This window comes from Populus nigra, chromosome 16 (assembly GCF_951802175.1).
Source record: "Populus nigra chromosome 16, ddPopNigr1.1, whole genome shotgun sequence".
Lineage (NCBI taxonomy): Eukaryota > Viridiplantae > Streptophyta > Magnoliopsida > Malpighiales > Salicaceae > Populus > Populus nigra.
The window spans coordinates 12,434,471-12,448,118 of record NC_084867.1 but is presented as its reverse complement, the minus strand read 5'-3'; the positions used below and the strand labels follow the sequence as shown (position 1 = coordinate 12,448,118).

General features: G+C 27.5%; 2 long non-coding RNA genes across 3 annotated transcripts; one reads left to right on the top strand and one right to left on the bottom strand.

The window, feature by feature from the left end:
- Positions 1 to 431: 431 nt before the first annotated feature.
- LOC133675571 (uncharacterized) lies at positions 432 to 6,591 on the top strand. Of its 2 annotated transcripts, XR_009835442.1 has the most exons (4): positions 432 to 2,989; positions 3,725 to 3,781; positions 4,586 to 4,638; positions 6,454 to 6,591. It is a non-coding gene; the product is annotated as an uncharacterized LOC133675571 (long non-coding RNA). The 2 variants fall into 2 exon arrangements; XR_009835443.1 differs by lacking the exon at positions 432 to 2,989 and having other exon boundaries at positions 3,704 to 3,781.
- Positions 6,592 to 7,112: 521 nt separating this feature from the next.
- LOC133675572 (uncharacterized) lies at positions 7,113 to 8,133 on the bottom strand. The gene is made up of 2 exons (XR_009835444.1): positions 7,756 to 8,133; positions 7,113 to 7,485 (listed from the first exon to the last, which is right to left on the bottom strand). It is a non-coding gene; the product is annotated as an uncharacterized LOC133675572 (long non-coding RNA).
- Between the last annotated feature and the right edge of the window lie 5,515 nt (positions 8,134 to 13,648).

Here is a 13,648-nt window from a genome sequence, read left to right as displayed (position 1 = left end):
ACGGAAAACACTTTCCAGTCAAAGGAAAATTTGGCTTGGTTTTCAGGAAAGTGTTTTCCTGAAAAATTTGGGCGGAAAACACTTTCCGGAAGTTGTGAAAAATTTAGAAATATCATTATTTGCTGATTATATCAAATTTGATCCTCAAACTTTTGATTGCTATATATAATTTGTTTTGAATATTTATTTTTCAATTTTATCTCTTAAAATTTAATTTTTATAGTAACTTTGGTCCTTATTTTTATAATTGCTATTTGCTTTTTCCTTATCATTTTTTTATTGAAATGTTTTATCTATTAAATTTGATCCTCATTCTTTTGATTGTTACTTATTTTATTTGAAATAATTTATGAAATGTTAATTATTATTATTTTAATTTCTTCATCTTTTATTTTTTTTAATTTTTTAGATTTGATCTCTATTATTTTGATTATTATTTATTTTATTTGAGATAATTTATGAAATTATATTTTTTTTCAATTTCATTCTCATTCAACTTTTTAATTTGTAAGATTTGTTCCTCATTGTTTTAATAAACTTGAGAAAAATAAAACATTAGTAAGTTATTTTCCAGCTCATTTTTCATGACATAACCAAACACTGGAAAGTGTTTTTCAATTTATTTTCCATTACACTACCAAACATCAGAAAATAATTCACTTTCCCGGAATTCACTTTTCAAAAAGAAACTACTTTCCAAAAGAAAACTACTTTCCAGCAAACAAACGGGGCCTTAGTAACAAACCAAACATAAGGTGTGCTGTGGGCTGATGCTTTGCTGTGGGCCGGGTTGATTTTTTTTATAGTATAAAAAAACAATGTTCAAGCACTGTTATTAGATTTTAAAGAACAAAAAAAAAAATCCAAGACTCGACACCTTAGAAAAAGAGCTAAAAAAATAATGATCGTCAATCCCTTAAAATAAAAATGTAGAAAGATAAAATCAGGAAAAAAAATCAATGAAAAAAGTATTAAAAAACAAAGCACGAGCAAAAACAAATGTGGTTGTCAAAACCCACGAGTAGAACCAAATGGATATGATAACTCAATATAAAAAAAAATAGAAAAAAAAGTTTAGTTGTAAAAATAATTGAAATTTGAAGGACAAGATAAAAAAGGATGAAAAAGCGACATTCAAAAAAACCTAGGTCACCCGAATAAACCTCCTACGTGGATCATGAGATAGGAAAAACCTGATTGAAAAGGAAAATAAAAAAATAACGATCATTAAAATAAACCTATGGAACATTAATCAACTGTAAGACAACCAAAAACCTGGGTTGAACCATGTTTTGGTTAACTCGTGGAAAATCCAATCAAAATAAGGTCAAAACCTATCGATTATTTTCCTCCTTTTTTTTAATTCAAAATGGTATCATTTTGAATTTTTTATACCACAAAAAAGATTTAGTTGACTTAGGTTCACTCAAGTCAACCCACTCAACCTGTGACCTGATAATTGTCCCAGATATACTCTTGGATATGGCATAGAAAAAATAGAAAAAACCAAGGAGATCAAATCCCTATAAATAAAGTATCGAATGATGAAATAAAAAATTTAAAGGATTAGAAAAAGCATTTGAGAGAGTACGGACCTCATTTGAAAAGAAAAAAAAACTAAAAGGATAAACAAAAAATTTGAATTGAATGGCAAAATTGAAATAAAAAACATATTAACAAATGAATCCAAATTAAAAAATAAAAACCAAGAGAATGAGGACTAAATCTTAAAAAAATAAAAAAAATCAAGATTATGGATATAAGGATGAAATTGAATAAAAATTAAAACATGTTAAAAAAAGTGAAGGATAAAAAATAAAAAATCAAAACATTGATGGTCAAATTTCAAATATCATCAAATATTGAATTGAAAAGAAAAATTAAAAAGAAAAATCATATTCACAAAAGAATAAAAAAGAAAAGAAAACCAATTTCAAACAAACTTAATGATGATGGATGCAATTTTTATTCTTTTTTAAATGACTAAAGCCAACTCGATTCAACTATAAGAACTGGTGATATGGAATATGAGGCCAGATTACAACATAAAAAGTAAATCCAAAAAAATAACAATGCAAAATCCCCAACCAACCAAAATAATTAGAGATAAACTTGAAAAAACAAATTAAAAAAAAAGTGGTTTAAAAAATATAGACTTGAAAAGAAAGAGAACCAAATTTGACATAAAAAATAAAAGAAAATTATAAGAAATGAAATTGAGAAACAATTTCCATAAAGAAAAGGATAAGAACAACTAAAATTAACAATAAAAAGAGTGAGGATCATATTTGATACAAAAAAATATCAAGGGACGAAATTCAAAGACAAATTAATTTAATTCAAGCAGAAAGGCATAGAAGCTCCAAACATAGAAATCGAGGTGGAGGATTGCGAGGAGTATACCGTAAGTTTCTCTTTCTATGTGATTAGTGGCAGCTATCTCTCCCATAGTGCACATGGTGGTAGAGAATTCTGGAGCCACTTTGAAGCATCTCAGCTGAAGGAGGATGCGACCATCTATGAAAGGTGAAAACACCTTAGATGGAAGGTGTGTGAGGGCCGTAATAGAAGCCCCAGTTCAGACCGCCTCATGACAACAGGCGAAGACACCTTAGAGAAGGTGTGAGGGCCATGATAGGAGCCCCAATTCAGACCGCCGCATGACGATGAATTTTGCGTTTCGAATTATCTCTTGATGATATAACGTTTCAAAGTCTCTGGAAAACATCCAATTCAGTGGTAATCGGTGCGGAAAAGCTCGCCAGGCAATTGCGGTCATTGGGATTGAAGAAACGATGGGAGATGATAAATGAAGTTTGGATAGAAATGGTAGCTTATGCAGCAGCTCATTGTCCATGGAAAGAACATACTCATCAACTGAGAAGAGGTGGAGAGTTACTCACTCATGTCTTCCTTCTCATGCTACATCTTGGTTTGAGCGAACAGTACGAGTTTAAAGGATTTGACGGTGAGGAAGTTTTTGTCATCGGTAAGTATACCAAAAATCTCTCTCAAGTACATTGCTGGATGTGGACTACATTTCTTGTTCTTCATTTTATCAATGAATTGCGTTTAACTTGAAATGGTTGGATGATTTTTAAAAGGCTGTACTCCCTCCTTAACAAACCTCGAGTTGTTGTGAGGAACAAAATTCATATCAATTCTCTATTTCTGACATGATTAATGATTATTATTATTAGTGAGAGACCTGGAAAAAAAGTTTGAATATATTGATAAAATTATAGTAAATTATCCAAAAAAAAAAATTAAAATACTTACAAGTGTCTCACAAAATCAATATTAGAAAATACAAGACTATACAAAATATGTTTGATATATATTGATAAAAACATAAATATATACATTAAATTATTTATAAATGTAAATTCTCATATTAAGATCCAATATACATGTCGGTCAGATAATATTCTAATTACTTTTATATACATGCCATGTGTTATTATGTAATTAAATGAAGACTTTTTATTTTTATTTTTATATTTTAGTGGATAGGCACTCCACCAAAGTTTTCTTACCATGTATGATCCTCAGACTATTTATTAATGAGTCCGGTCAATACTGATACCTTTGTGTCAAACAAAAGAAAAAAACTATGAAATAAATTGTTAATATTAGATATTTATTTTTGATATGTTAACCGATGATTACTTGAATTTCTGCCGACAAATTGAATGACGTCTCACCGGAATCTCAATATGGTCAGGCCTTATACAGATATTTGGCTAAAACTGCGGACACGCCACTGTCAGGTCCCGATGAGGTACGCTATCGATTTCCTGGTTCCCGCTCTTTTCTCCTCAGCTAGATTGTATAATGTAATATGATTTAATAAATTTATTATTTACAATTTATTGATATTAAAAATAAAATAAAAATTAAATTTTTTTAATATATTTTTAAATAAAAATTATTTTAAAAATCATATGTTATTACAATAATAAAAAGGCTCTTAGCGCATACATACAATACCACAGTTTTCTTCTGATATCATAGCTCAATCTCTTACCACATATGATTCTTTGGTAGATTGTTAACAGTATGGTTAATATTAATATTATATCCTGTTTATTTTTGTATTTTAAAAATATTTATTTATTTTATTTTTTTAAAATTAATATTTTTTATTGTTTTTAAATCATTTTAATATACTGATGTGAAAAATAATTTAAAATATATATAAAAAATATTTTTTTAATATATTTACAAGCGAAAAACATTTTGAAAATCAATCATAAACACACTCTCCAACATCTTCTAATGGCTTATTTATTTTTTTGTTTCAAAAACATTCTTAAAAAAAATTAAAATTATTTTTGCTTCAAATTAATATTTTTTTTATGCTTTCAGATCATTTTGATGTGTTAATATTTTGATATATTTTTTTAATAGAAAAATACTTTAAAAAACAACCGTTATCGCACTCTTAAACATTCCATCAGAAAAATTATGAAATAAATAATTAATTAGATATTTGGTTTTTTTTCACTGATACTACTTGAATTTCTGATGATAACAAACTGAATGATGTTTCACCGCAATTTTATTTATTTATTTATTTTCGAAGGAGGTGGATGAAGAACATCTCCCGGCGTTAATTCAAAAGATTGGATAATGGAGGTACGATACCGATTTCCTTCCTCGTTGTCCTTTTACTCAAGTAAATTGTATAATGGAGTAGTGCAGAATCAATTATTTATATGGCCACTTATCTTTTTTATTTTTTACACAGCACAGCACAAATATTTGTTTTACAAATCTCTTTTGCTTCCTCTCAAGTATGTCAAGAAATTAAACACTTAAAAACATTCCCAAAAAAAAAAAACTCAAAAACCAAATGTAAATGGTAAGCTTTTTAATGGCTAAGTTAACATTGCTAATTTTAGAAACTAGAGGGATAATATTGGAAAAGTTTAAACTATAGGATTAGAAGAAAATGTTAATTAATCTATAAAGACAAAAATAAAATTTATCAAATAATATTTTTGAGCATCATATATGTCATTCAATGTTGATTTTAAGCTTCAATAAAAAAAATTTTCATTTTAAACCAAGTTATGTAACTGATAAATCACCATTAGAGACATCTTACTTGGAGATGGCAATAAATGGCTACCTCTCCCTCCATGATTGCTTATAAATTCTAAAGTAACCTTCACATTTATCTAAGCTAATCTTCAATCCTCCATACTTAATTTTTTCAAAAAAATTAAAATGCCTTACATGTATCTCATAAAATCAATCTTGAATGATACTAAGAAAACAATTCAGCACTATACAATTATGTTGGATATAAATCAATAAATTATTGATATTTTTTAAATTAAAATAAATTATCAACCGTAAAATCCATAAACAAATCATATAAGAACTAAAAAAAACCAATAACTAGTGTTGTTTTTTTTCCTTGTATTTTAACTTTTTTTTCTTTGGTTATTGATTTTTTTTAGTTCTTATATTATATGTTTATGGGTTTTAGAGTTGATAATTTATTTTAATTTATCTTTTATATGGTTATTATAAAATCAAAAAAATATTTCAGTATCGGATTGGTATCAAAACAATATCCTAGCATCGTGGTATGATCTATTTTTAAAAAAGTTTAGTTAAATAAAAAATGATTTAAAAAAACTAGGTTAATAAATTTTATGGAGTCAATGACTCGACTTGCGAGTTTGACAAGGTAACCCTAATTATTTCAGCTTGTGGGTTTAGCAGGGTATTTTTTTTTCTCTAATTGAACATGATTATGTAATTGTCTATTTTTTGAATCATATAGTTAAAAAAATAGTTTTGGAAAACAATATGTTATTAAATTTTAGAAATTTCATGGGTTTGTTGACAAGTATGACGAGTTTAATTATTTTTTATTTTATCATTTAATATTAGACTTATTGAAAATTGAGTTTCATAATTTATTTATTTTTTTGCTTTCTATAAAGTTATCATAATCTTTTAAAAAAAAGTCTCAATATTAATTTGACGATCGATTTTGCGATCATCTATTTTTGTTATTATATAATTAAATAAAAAATAATTAAAAAAACAAATTATTAATTTCAATGGAGTTCATTACTTGATTGTTTAAGAAATTATTAATGCCATATTCATATCTTGTTGTTTTATTTTCAGAAAATCCATATGCACATCTTCTTCAGCTAGTGTTGCAGAGTTCTTGCACTTCATGTCCTTTTATTTAAACAATGCTGCACTTAATTTACATGAACATCAAGCAAATAAAACAAGATTAGTGTACTTAATTTACTAGCAAACTTTAATCAATTAATATCAGGAAATTAGTCTCTCTATATATTTATATTTTGGAGTGAGGAATGAAATTGAAATCCAAGAGACTCCTAATTTCGATTTTGAAATAAGAATAAATTATGTTTTTTAATGAAATATCAACTAATTACCCCTACGGTTATTTTGAAGGTGGAGGTGGAAGAACTTAAACAGGTGGTGGCAGCTAAAGAACAAAATCTTCAGCACAGAGGATTGGCGCTTTTTGTTATGATCAATGGAATAAGAGTAATTATGATCAATGGAATAAGAGTACTTGCTTTTTGTTAAGCTGTGTCCATAATTATTCAAGTGTGTTAACTAAAACAAATTAGGACGTGCAAATCGCTAAATTTCTCATCGGGTAACTTATTAATTATTTTTATTCATTATTTACATGTGTTCATCTGTTGAAGACTTAGATTAATAATTTATTAATTTCATAGTTGGTCCTAAAAATGAGCAATTTCTTTCTTTTTTTTTCTTTTTGCCAATTTTGCATAGAATCTCTCAAAAGGAATATGGAGAACTAATTACCCCTTTTTGTTGTTTCTTTGAATGTGGGTTTAATGGCGCTAAAGCGTTAAGTTATTAATAGATGCTATGATATTAGTTATTTTAATATAAAAAATTAAACCATAGATATGACCAAATTGAGTTAATATATTTTAAAAAAATATTAGATTTGAATTTAAAAATATAATTTGATTTTAAAATAAAATTAAGTTAATAATTTTTTAAAAAACATATTAAGATAGAGAAATATTAAATGGACTTCAACTTCACGCCTAACATGTAATACATTATACAGGTAATAGAATAACTTTTTTTATAAGAAAAAAATTACTTAATTATTTAAAACAATTAATCTGCTTCACTTCTCAAGATCATAATTGAACAAAAGGTGCTAAAGCCATAAATCAATGGGATGCCTTCACCTTTGTGCGCATCAAATACCATTAAGAAAATCTCTATTTTCATGAAGATTGCATGCATGGTAGATTAGGAGACTAAAATAGAAAGAGCATAAAAGCTCCTATTTGGAGAAGAGCAGACAGGAATAGGATAGCTAGCAGGACACCCCCAGCACCCAAACCAAGGAATTTAAAGCAGCAAGAAGATCAGTACTGTTAGTATGCAGGTATCTCAACAGAGTATTTGAAAATATCATTGCCGGATTTCTCTCTATGTGCAAGAAAGAGATTTCAGTAAACTAACAAAAAACTTCAGCTTTTGGCATGTTAATCTTGAAATTCTTAGGGGAAAAGACAAGTTAATTGTAAACAGGAACAAAATTATGCAGATTAAGCCAGAAAAAGAAGCAAATTTTCAATTCAATGCAATCCAAAAGCAAAATCGAGTCCCATAGAGCTGAAAGTGCATATGAACGATGCACTGGCTTCAGCAAAAAGACTAGTGATTCGATCCAAAATTATCATGTGCAGAACAATATACCTCTGTTCTCCAGGTATAGCAGCTTCATGTGAAGATCATCATCCATTGTATGGGAAGTGATGGACGCACTCCCGGCCATTGGATTCCTTCTCATTTCCCTCTCTAAGATGTCAGTGCATAACCTGTCCTTGTTCGCTTCCTTGCAAGCTTGAATTAGATTCTTGTAATTTTTTATATTTTATATTTTGGTTATTAAAGAGAAGAAATATATAGTTTTTAATAGAGAAGATAAGGGTCTCATATTGGTGAATTGAATCCGAATATTAAAGTGAGCAGTGAAATCAAAAGGTGGTAGGTATTTTAACTTGATACCTTTTAGCATTATCTTTAGTTCTTGATTGAAATTCAATTGTTCGAGCTAGGTGTCCAGTCATGTCCAACTAACCACAAAAAAAAAAAAGGTTAAAGAGAAACTGATGTCTCACAAACGTTTTTGGCGCTGCTCCCAAAAGTATAATGAATAAAAATCTTTGCTTGAAAAAACAGAGTAAATCATATATTTCTTTGAAGAGATGTTGTTGGTGGGTGGGTGAGTTGGAGGGCCATATACTGTCGCACCATTGACTCGTGCTGCATGCCATCCATTCTTTGTTTTTATCAGGACTTGAAGCAAAAACGTGAGAAGAAAACAGGTGCTGATTGTCGCACCTAAGGGCCTTCGGTTATCTTCCCACTCGCAGCTCGAACTCGTTTTCGTTAAATAGTACTTAAATCCAATAGCTTTGCAATTCAATTGCAATACTAAGTTTATTTTTATTATTTTTAAAATTTTTAATTTGATCGATGAAAGAGATCATTAAATTTTAGGGTAATTAGCTATGAACTCTGTCCATCAATATGATCTATTTTAATGTTAAAAAAATCTATTTAATAACGAGAATTCAACTTAAATGTTTTTTTATCTTAAAATTATATAAGAAGCCAAATCTAAGCTGAGAAGATTTTTGATTTTGAATTGATTTTAATTTTATTATTTTGAGTTAATTTTTATTTTTTTTAATAAGTACAACTTTATAAGATTTTTTTTTAATTTTATTCAATCAATATTATATATGCGTCTATTTCTATTATCTTTTGATTAAATAAAGAATGTATATTAATTAACAGAGTTAATGAATACAATCAAATAAATGATCTGTGTTGTTAAATCAAGTATCTTGATTTATTCGTTTCTTGATTTTTCAAGATATATATTTAATTATTGTTACTGACTTCTTTTCATTTATTGATATAAATGGCTCTTGTTTTGTTTAATTATATGTATACATAAATTTTTTATTTATATTTAATTTTTTTTATTTAAAAAACATGTTGGAAAAACTTGTTTGTTTAATTTTTTTTATTGAAAAAAAATATCCAACTCGTACGTGTCACATTCAAAATAGCTAGTAAACTTGATAAAACGTTTGTGAAGGTCAATTAAAACATTAAAGACATTCCAAATAAATAACCTAATAGCTTTTGTTTTTTTTTAATTTATCCTTGAACAAAATAGCATAGGATAGTGAATTTTTTTTTTTAAAAAATAGCATGTCTTAAAAAAATACTAAAGCTCAAAAAATATTTTTTTAAAAAAATAGCATAGGATAATGAGCTGCGTGTTCTAAACAATGCAGCCAATATTGTTTTTATTTTAATTTAGAAATTGTGTAGTAAATAAAGCCCAACATCCTTGAACAAAACACATTATCCCACACCAAAACAAACGAAGTTGTACGAATTTTGATAACACATTATCGATCCCACACGGAACACATTCGTTGTGTTTGGTGAATATATTTTTAAGATATCATTTGATTTTAGTGATTAAAACTCATCCTTTAAATTTCTCTTTTCAATTTCATTCAACAGATATGAATTGCTCGATTTTCTTTTTTTTATCACATTATATATATATACATATATATTATTTTTTTATTCAACTGTATCATGTAAATTTTTCTATACTAATTGAATCTTATTTTCCTTATTATTTTATTATCTAAAAAAATTTAGATATTAAAATTTTGTTATTTTTTTATCTAAAAATTCGAAGTTATACGTATAAAAACAAAAGGCAGAAACACATTGTACCGATTATTTGTTTTTGGAGGACTTGAAGCAAACGGGAAACACACTGTCCCACATCGAGCAATAATTGTGAAGCATCTTCTTGAAAAAATGTTGGAATCCAATAACACACTGTACCGATTATTTGTTTTTTGAGTACTTGAAGCAAACAGAAACACACTGTCCCACATCGAGCAATAATTGTGAAGTATCTTCTTGGAAAAATGTTGGAATCCAAAAACACATTGTACCGATTATTTGTTTTTTTTTGGACTTGAAGCAAACAGAAACACACTGTCCCACATCGAGCAATAATTGTGAAGCATCTTCTTGGAAAAATGTTAGAATCCAAAAACACATTGTACCGATTATTTGTTTTTGGAGGACTTGAAGCAAACAGAAACACACTGTCCCACATCGAGCAATAATTGTGAAGCATCTTATTGGAAAAATGTTGGAATCCAATAACACATTATACCGATTATTTGTTTTTGGAGGACTTGAAGCAAACAGAAACACACTGTCCCACATCGAGCAATAATTGTGAAGCATCTTCTTGGAAAAATGTTGGAATCCGATGGAGGTGCCGTTCAATCATTGCTCGTTCTTTTCTTTGTTCAGCAGGACTTGAGCGAGACGGTGAGCTAAGCTTTTTTCTCGGACAAAAATGCCCTTGAACAAAGAGGAAAATATTGTCCCACATCGAAGCAAGACAGTAGTCAGTTCAATATATTATCTTAATATTATTCTTTAAAATTATATTAAGAAGATACTTTCTATATGATCATGATATTCTTTAAACTAATGCCGCGTTCAATAGTTTTTGTATAAAAGATATTAAAAAAAATTAAAATCTAAAAATATTAGGTTTTTTTACAAAGCTACATCCAAGACTTTTGGGTGTAGTAGTCTTGGGTGCGGCTGCAACACCTGACCTCAGAGTAATATTAATAATAATATTAAACTTGCATGACTAAAGTTTAAGTGGGTCTCACTGCAATACCAGACCCAATAGTCTTGGATGTGGGTCTGGCTGCAAGGTCATATCATAAAAGTATGATAATTAAATAGATTAATTAAAAAAAACTAAAAGGAAGAAAAAAATTAATGAAGAAAAAGAAAAAAAAATCTGAATTAACTGGATTAACCCTTCAAACCAGGTTAACTCGTCAAACCTTGGATTCATGTCGTGAAAGTTTGATAACTAAATATAAAAAAAAAATTGACGGGTTAACACAAAATTAACTGGGCTAACCCGTCAAACTCGGGATCCGTTTTATGAAAATTTGATAACTAAATAGAAAAAAAATTAAACATTAACAAACTAAATTAAACAAAAAAAATTAATTAAAAAGGTAAAAAACAAACAAAAAGACATCAGCTTTTTCACTGTGGACTCCAGTGTGCAGTCCACAGTTAAAGGCATAAAAACAGCAAAAAAAAAAACTAAAGGCATCAGTCGATAACTAAATAGAAAAAAATTTAATACTGATGAACTAAATTAAATAAAAAAATATTAAATAAAAAGAAACAATAAAAGAAAAAAAACTTATAAGAAGAAAAAAACTAATGAAGAAAAAGAAAAAAAATCTAAATTAACTGGGTTAACCCGTCAAACCTGAGATCCGTGTCATGAAAGTCTGATAACTAAATAGAAAAAATTTAATATTAACAAACTAAATTAAAAAATTAATTAAAAAAAGGCATCAATCTTTTTACCGTAGACTGCACTGTGCAGTCCACAGTGAAAGGCATAAAAAAAGCAAAAAAAAAAAAACTAAAGGCTTTAGCCTTTTCACTATGAACTGCATATAATATTAAAAGATGAAATCGGAAGAACAAAACTAATGAGGAAAAAGAAAAAAAATATGAATCAACCCGGTTAACCCGCCAAACCAGGTTAACCCATCAAACCTGGAATTCATGTCATGAAAGTATGATAATTAAATAGAAAAATAATTTATTATTAATAAAATAAATTTAAAAAAAAAAGATTAATGTCGAAATTGGGATCCATGTCATAAAAGTTTGATAATTAAATAGAAAAAATTTAATATTAAGAAACTAAATTAAAAAAATAATTAAAAAAAGACAAAAAAAACTAAAGACATCAGCTTTTTCACTGTGAACTGTATTGTGTAATCCACAGTAAAAGGCTTAAAAAGAAAAAGAGAGAAAAAAAAACAAAGGCACACGCCACGAGTTGATTTTTTTTCTTGCATAAAAAATATCAAAAAAGGCTAATATCTAAGAGTGTTGGGTCTTTTTGCAAAGATATGCCCAAGAACCTTTGGTTTAGCTGTAACGCTTAACCCGAGAGTAATATTTATAATATTAATAATAATATTAAACTTACATGACTCAAGTTTAAGTGAGTCTAGCTACAACACCGGACCTAAGAGTCTTGAATGTGGGTCTGGCTGCAAGGTCGTGTCATAAAAGTGTGATAATTAAATAGATTAATTAAAAAAAACAAAGAAAAAAAACCAACAAAAAGAAAAAAACTAATGAAAAAAAAAAGAAAAAAATCTGAATTAACTGGGTTAACCCTTCAAACCAGATTAACCCGTCAAACCTGAGATTCGCATCATGAAAGTTTGATAACTAAATAGAAAAAAATTGACTGGTTAACCCGTCAAGCCCGGGATACGTGGCATGAAAGTCTAATAATTAAATAGAAAGAAATTTAACATTAAAAAACTAAACTAAACGAAAAAAAATTAATTAAAAAGAAAAAAAGCAAAAAACAAATTCCGGGTTAACTCGTCAAACTTTAAAAAAAGCAAAAAAAAAATCCAGGTTAACTCGTTAAACCCGGGATCCGTGTCATGAAAGTCTGATAACTAAAAAAAACATTAACATTAACAAACTAAAATAAACAAAAAAATTCATTAAAAGAAAAAAAACACAAAGAAAAAAAGCAAAAAAAAACCCATAAAGGCATAAAAAGCAAAATAAATAAATAAATAAAACAAAAAAATTTAAAAAAAAAAACAGTTTAGTGTTTCACCGTGAAGTGCATAGTGAAACATTGAACAATTTTAGTATATGCTATTAATTAAAAAGAAAAAAAAATTGGGTTAACTCGTTAAATCAAGTTAACCCGTCAAACCCGGGATCCATGTTATGAAAATTTGATAACTAAATAAAAAAATTAACATTAAAAAACTAAATTAAATAAAAAAAATTCATTAAAAGAAAAATACACAAAGAAAAAAGCAAAAAAAAAAAAACCCATAAAAGCATAGAAAACCAAAAAAAAAAAACAAAAAAAAAAGAAGAAGAAGAAGAGAAAAAAAAGGGAAAAAAATAAAAACAGAAAAAAAAATGGAAAAAAAAACAAAAAGAAAAAAAAAAAAAAAAAGACTGCTCAGCGTTTCACTGTGAACTTGCATAATAAAACACTGAGCCGTTTTAGTTTTTTTTTAATTAATATGTATTATTATCCCAAAAATCTGTACCGAACCATGATATTGTTTTGGAAAAATCCATCATCTGTCTTTTTTTTTAAAAAAATAATCAGCCAATCTATGTTGAATGTTTACGCTGACAAGAGACCAAGGATAAGGCTTTGACTAATACACTGTTATTGAGGGCGGCTGGTATTTTACAACTGTCGGTATTTTACTAACCCTATCCATATTTATTATTCTATATCTTATTTAAAAAATGTGGGAAAAATATTGTATATTTACCGTGTATATAAATTTATTGCATAAAGTGTTTATACTATAAACAATATTTTAGCACTTGTAACAAGGTTGTCAATTCCGTATTAGTAAATATTTTATTTTTTTAATTGAAATAAAATATTTTAATTTTGAAATATTTCAGCGTAATATTT